This window comes from Macrobrachium nipponense, chromosome 4, assembly GCF_015104395.2.
Source record: "Macrobrachium nipponense isolate FS-2020 chromosome 4, ASM1510439v2, whole genome shotgun sequence".
Lineage (NCBI taxonomy): Eukaryota > Metazoa > Arthropoda > Malacostraca > Decapoda > Palaemonidae > Macrobrachium > Macrobrachium nipponense.
The window spans coordinates 98,153,154-98,159,156 of record NC_061100.1 but is presented as its reverse complement, the minus strand read 5'-3'; positions in this window follow the sequence as shown (position 1 = coordinate 98,159,156).

The window sequence follows — 6,003 nt, the reverse complement described above, 5'->3', positions numbered from 1 at the left end:
GGAGTAATGTAGTCTAGCCTAAGTGATAACTATGGGTTGTCTGTGACGACAGTCTACTCTACCTCTAGATAAGGTTACTTGAACATTCTACTTGCTACTACCCTAATGCCCTGGCACTAAATCATTAGCCCAACCTACTCATTACAGTTAATTGGAGACGCAATCATTCCAGAGTGTGGTACGCACAGCAGTAATGTGTCGCTGGGATTGTTAAAATACATGATGTAAGGTAATGATGCATGAGGATGATGAGTGGTTAGTGGAGTGCCAGGATGGAAATGTAATGAGGTAATTATATTTAAGTGAGGGTTAGTATTACAATTGCTAGGGGTTAGAGGGTTAGTTTACTGGCAGAGATTAGGCTGGCTACCTTCTCTGGGTAGGTGCCAGGATCACTCTGCAAATGAATGTGACACTGTACCTCGGGCACAGGTGTCAAGGAGAGCATGTGGCTCTTTTGTTAGTATGTTAATTACGTCCCTTCTTCTTCTTCTTCTTATTCCTCCAGGACCTGGCTATACGAGTCCTAGGAGTAGACGGAGGCTCCAACTCTGGGGTAAGGCCAGAAACACTGTCAGGAGCAGAGGCAGTGGTAGCCTGAGGGATTGCAGGAGAACACCCTACTTCGGTATCTGCAGCAACCGTCATAGAGGTGGAACCTACTGCAGGGGAGGCCCTAACTTCGGCTGCTGCGACAGTCGTCGTAAGGGTAAGACTCCGGGCTGACTCCTGGTTTTCCAGAGGAGGCGTGAAGGTAAGGTCTGCCGGAGGTTCATCCTCGGGTGACAGATGTGAAGGTGAGGAATGATGGACTGGAGATTGGCCATGGGCTGCGGTAAGTTCCATGCCTGTTGGAGGATCTCCTGAGGGAGGATCCTTGATAAGGTTAGGCGCCGGCGCCGGCGCTAGCTCAGGGCCAGGCGCAGAGGTCAAGTTCGGTGGTGGCTCTACGTCCAGGCTGGATGGAGCTTGGCACTGCTCAGTGCTGCCAAGTGGCACTGGCAGAGAGTTGAGGTCAGCTGGACCTGTGACAGGTACCGGAGGTGCAATACCTCTCAGCGTGCCCTTGGAAATGGGAGACAGAAGCTCCTGTCTCTTGTTGAAGGCTAAGCCTTGTGGAAAATGGACAGTGTCCGCTGCTGGTAGTCGGCTAGGGCACCTAGGCCAATTTGTGGCGTGCCCTAGTACGTTGCAGGTTTTGCAACGGAACTGTGAATGATCAATCTCCCTCCTTGGTAACGGGGGAGACTGTTGGTGGACGTACTTCCTGGAGGAAGTAGAATTACGATGACTCCTTGCTTTGGAGTGGTTTGTTGTGGGGTTGGGACCCCTAGGCTTTTTGAAACGAGAGGGAGACTTCATGTCTTGCCCTAGGAGGAGGTCGTAACCTCCTGGAATGTAGCTTGCAACTGCAAGGGTACAAACCTTGGAGAAGTGAGGTCTGGTGACCCTCAAGTGGATGGTCGGAAGGATCAGCTTGATATGGTTGATACCTTCAATGGTTATTAAGTGACCTCTATCGACGTTAGCCACTCGGGGGATTCGATCTTCCCGTATCAGGGAGATTTGAGCACCAGAGTCGTCGTAGGCTCTGACGTGGCTTGGCAGATAGTGACCTTGGAGGGGTGCGACGGTTATAGGGCCCTTAGCCGGGGGTCCTAGCAAAGAAGTATTGGTAATTGCCATTGCAATGGCAGGAATATTGTGATTTGCGCACCCTCCGTAGTTGGCAGACATGTGACCCTTGCGGCCACAGTCGCGGCAGAACGTGTTCCAGAACCTCTTCCTTGGCACTGGACGGTAAAGCCGAGATGGCCCCACAGGTTGCAAATCTGTGGAGTCACCAAGGCTGGCAGTGTGCTCTGGCACAGGTGAAGAGTCCTCTGTTGAATCACCCTCGGAAACAAGTCAAGGTGTTAGCTGGTGGGCTTACCTCTTCCAAAGTGGAGGAGGTAGGCGGTAAAATGGTAAGAGGCTGAGATGGTGTGGAAGAAACTTCGGGCTCTGACACTGGGTCAGGGCCAGGTTCACAAATAGAAAGGATGTCGAGGACATCGGAGGCACTAGCCTCTGAATGTAAAACTGATGATTGATTATGAGGCATGCTGCAGGGATCCGGTGCATCTGGTAGTGGGAGCTGCGTCCAGGGGAGATACGGTTTAAGTAGATCTCGGCCCAATATTACCTGATAAACATCATGAAATTGGTCAACTACGCCCAGGCGGCACAAGGTGGTTTCCCTGGTCTCTTGGTCCAAAAGGGGCATTTCCACATTCAGAAGGACCGAAGGAACAGAATAGAGGTGACCGTCAATCCATTCAAACTGAATTTCTTCGTCCGTCTGGATTTTGTCACCCCTAGGCAATGCCTTTCTTGAAATAAGGGAGACCTGGTCTTCGGTGTCGGCCATGACTCTTACCCACTGATAGGCCATAGGAGACTGTTCATCAGGGAGGGCTACATGGTAGCCTTCGAGAAGTTCACCCTGGAAGCTCTCATCCCAAGGTAGGGATCGACTTGGGCACTGGTCTGAATCCACAGCATGCCCAAGTACACAACAAATGGTGCAGAACCCCCGCAACCACCTCTGCTGCGCCTTTATCCACTGGTCCAGTGCTGGTCCAGAGTAACCGGCCTCCTTGCCCAGAGTTATGAGGGCTCGGAGCTTCTCTAGCTCTATGGCAAAGAAGTCGCGGGAAGCAGGGGAAGACATTTCCCTCAGGCTGCAGTAGAGGCTCGGATGAAAATGAAAATAATGGCCAGGAGGGGTACTGAATGGAATGGGAGTGCCTACTGTGTAAAGTGGCACTCACTTGGAAAAGTGTTCTGCGATGTGGTAGAGAAAAAGTCTGAAAAGACGGGGTGCTCTGTGGCACTTGGGAAGTGTCCCGTAAGTTGGTGGCACTTCTGGAATGGCACCTTCTGATGAGGCGGAAAATCAAATGCAGTGTGCGGTGTATGTCACACTTAAGGGCGTTCCTCACTTGGGAGACGCTGGAATGGGCAACCTCTAGGTCCAATACAGGTGCACGGCACTTATGGATGCGTTCCTTGGTTGAGTGATCCGAAATGGAGGATACTCTAATGAATGGGCATTCCGTAGGACGGACACGCAGGTAAAATGGCTACCTGTACGTCCTGTACAGGTGCAATGGCACTTATGGAGGCGTTCCTTGGGCAGCACTATTAGTGCTGGAATAGCGGCACTTCAGGAGGCGTTCCTTGATTGGGTGATCCAGGATAGCGGATACAATAATGGATTGGGCGTTCCGTAAGGACGGACACGCAGGTTTGACAGCACTTAGGGCTGGTATTGTGGCACTTTCGGGAGGCGTTCCCTTGTTGAGTGTTCCGAAGGATCACTGACCCTTGTACATGGACACACTAATTAATTGGGCGTTCCGTAAGGACGGACACGCAGGTACTGCGGCACTTTGGGAGGCGTTCCCTTGGAGTGTTCCGAAGGATCACTGACCCTTGTACACGGACACACTAATTAACTGGGCGTTCCATAAGGACGGACACGCAGGTATAGGGCTACCTGTACGGCCTGTACAGGTGCACGGCACTTATGAGGAGGCGTTCCTTGTTTGGAGCACTGGTATCGTGCTGGTGTGTCCCGTCGGACGACACTACATGCAGTATACTCAAGTATACTAAAGAGAAATGGTACTCTGTTCGGGACAGAGTGTAATGGTGGAGGAGAGAAAGTAAAAGGTGGGAGTACTTCAGCAGCCAGTCGATGGACAGTGTTAAGAATTAGTGGCACTGTAAAATTATACGACCTGTGGTGCACTGGTGGTGGCCAGTCCTAGACTGGTAGGCTTCCTTGATGGAAGTAATGAAGGTTGCGGTGGCACACTGTGCGGGTTGTGCTTGCGGTATACGCAAGTCTTTTGGGATAAAAAATGGAAAAGACCACTCGGACACCGACAGGTAATGGTAATTTTAAAATGCTCAGTCCTTTGCTGAAGTACTCGATAAATGAAATAAATGCTTGCAAAACTGCAAGGGACACAGGCGCGTATGTATCACGCTCAGTGTAAATGATAGACACAAGAGACTAAAATAATGTTAATGTATGGGTAATGGTACTGGACGTAGTACTCTTGGCTTCGTGGATAATAGGTTCTGGTTCTCTCTCTCTCTCTCTCTCTCTCTCTCTCTCTCTCTCTCTCTCTCTCTCTCTCTCTCTCTGAGAGGGTGAAAAATGATATATGATGAACTCCCTTGTATGTAATTGAACTAATACTTTTAGTTTTAATATGACGCACTTGCGTTAAATTATCTACTTACATTAACGTTTCATGAAGGAATTGTTTTGGAATACGTTTTATGAAAATGATAACGCGCTCATGGTGAACGATGTTTACGTTAATGGTAGCGGCTTGCGCTTATATGAAATGATTTGCGTTTCAATATGAATTTCACAAATTCACGTTTTACGTTAACAATTCATGTGATTTACTCTTTGAAGATTTACATTAACTTTACGTAAGGATACTAGGTCCTGTGACAAGGAAATGAAACTTTCGCTCAGCGAGCGAGTGAGCAATGCTAGGTGAGACGCGTGGTGAGGCGAGCAGAGCGTGTTGGACAGCGTGTCGTTCAAACAGCTGATTTTCTGTAAACGCGAAGGTGATTTACAACACGAAATTCTAATTTCTTATTCAAGGCGAATTACGTTAATTTCTCTGGCAGAACGATAGATACTAGTACTGAGATTAATATTATTTACGTTAAAACTTCAAGACACAATACTTTGCTTATATCATTGAGATAATGCTTAAAGGGATAAAAAACATGGCTGAGCTTTGTGAGACGAAGATTGGCTGGGAAAGCGCATGCGCTAAGCTTAGAGAGCTAGCAGGCTAAGCGGTTACCAACACTTGGAATGAAAACTAAGTTAAAATGAATTCCCCTTACATAGCACAGACAAAAGAATTGTACACTTCTATTAGTAACTATTAGTAGAACACTCCTAACTAGCTAGGCTTTCTAACACAGCAATAAACCCTGGCAAAGCACTTCCTAGTTTGATCTGGTACTTTCTGGCATCTATCTAATACATGTGTTAGTGTCTCATCAGAACAAAAACAATGCAATTTACAAAATAACAGAAAATTCGCGGGGCAAATTGTTTGCTTGCCGCTAAAATTAAGCTCTGGCGCTTTCGCCGTTACAATAATAATATTTCTACTTAGCACTCTTTTAAACACTTCTAAATAAAAATACTTAAACATACCTTAAGCTAACATTTGTTATAAAATAATCATATTATATGAATGGTATACCTTACCGTGAGTGTGTGTCTTCCGCTGCAAGTGTGCTTTGATTTGCGCTTTGTAAAAACATTTACATTCGTTTTACAAGGGATAACGTGATTTACAAGCTTTTTTTAAGCAAGCCCGGATTCGATGCTGGCAAGCAGTGGCCATTGTTACGTATGGGCCTGGCCTTGAAAGAGGCTCCAATACATAAACAGGAATAGTTGAGGGAAAACAAAGTAAATTACTTGAACTTACCGTAAAAAGGATTTAAAGTGAACATTTACTCTAGAGGAAAAGGTCGCCAGAACCTCAGCTAATTACTTTACATCTATTTATTTACATGAGGCCCTTACTGGCCTGGAGAAAAGTAAATGCAGCGTGTCCACACTTTGGGACCCATATATTTCTCACAAATGGACAGACTTGACACGTGACTCAGGGAATCTGGAAAAAGATCCCAGATTAGACAAGATAAAAGAAAAAGGACTTCTTGCACAAGTTACGATTATTCAGTTCTCTAATACTGGGGAAAAGGAACTCTAATGTTTCAATGAGGTATGCAGTGACTTCATTTTTCTGGGACGATCGCACAAGGGAAGCATGTGGCCATGAGGCAGTGAGGAACAAAAGGATATTCGATTTAGTAGAAGTTTGAGTTTTGAAAACTAGGAGGTAAGAGACTGGCAATATGCTGTTTCACAAGACGTACCTGGATGCCATGTTCAGTGGATCT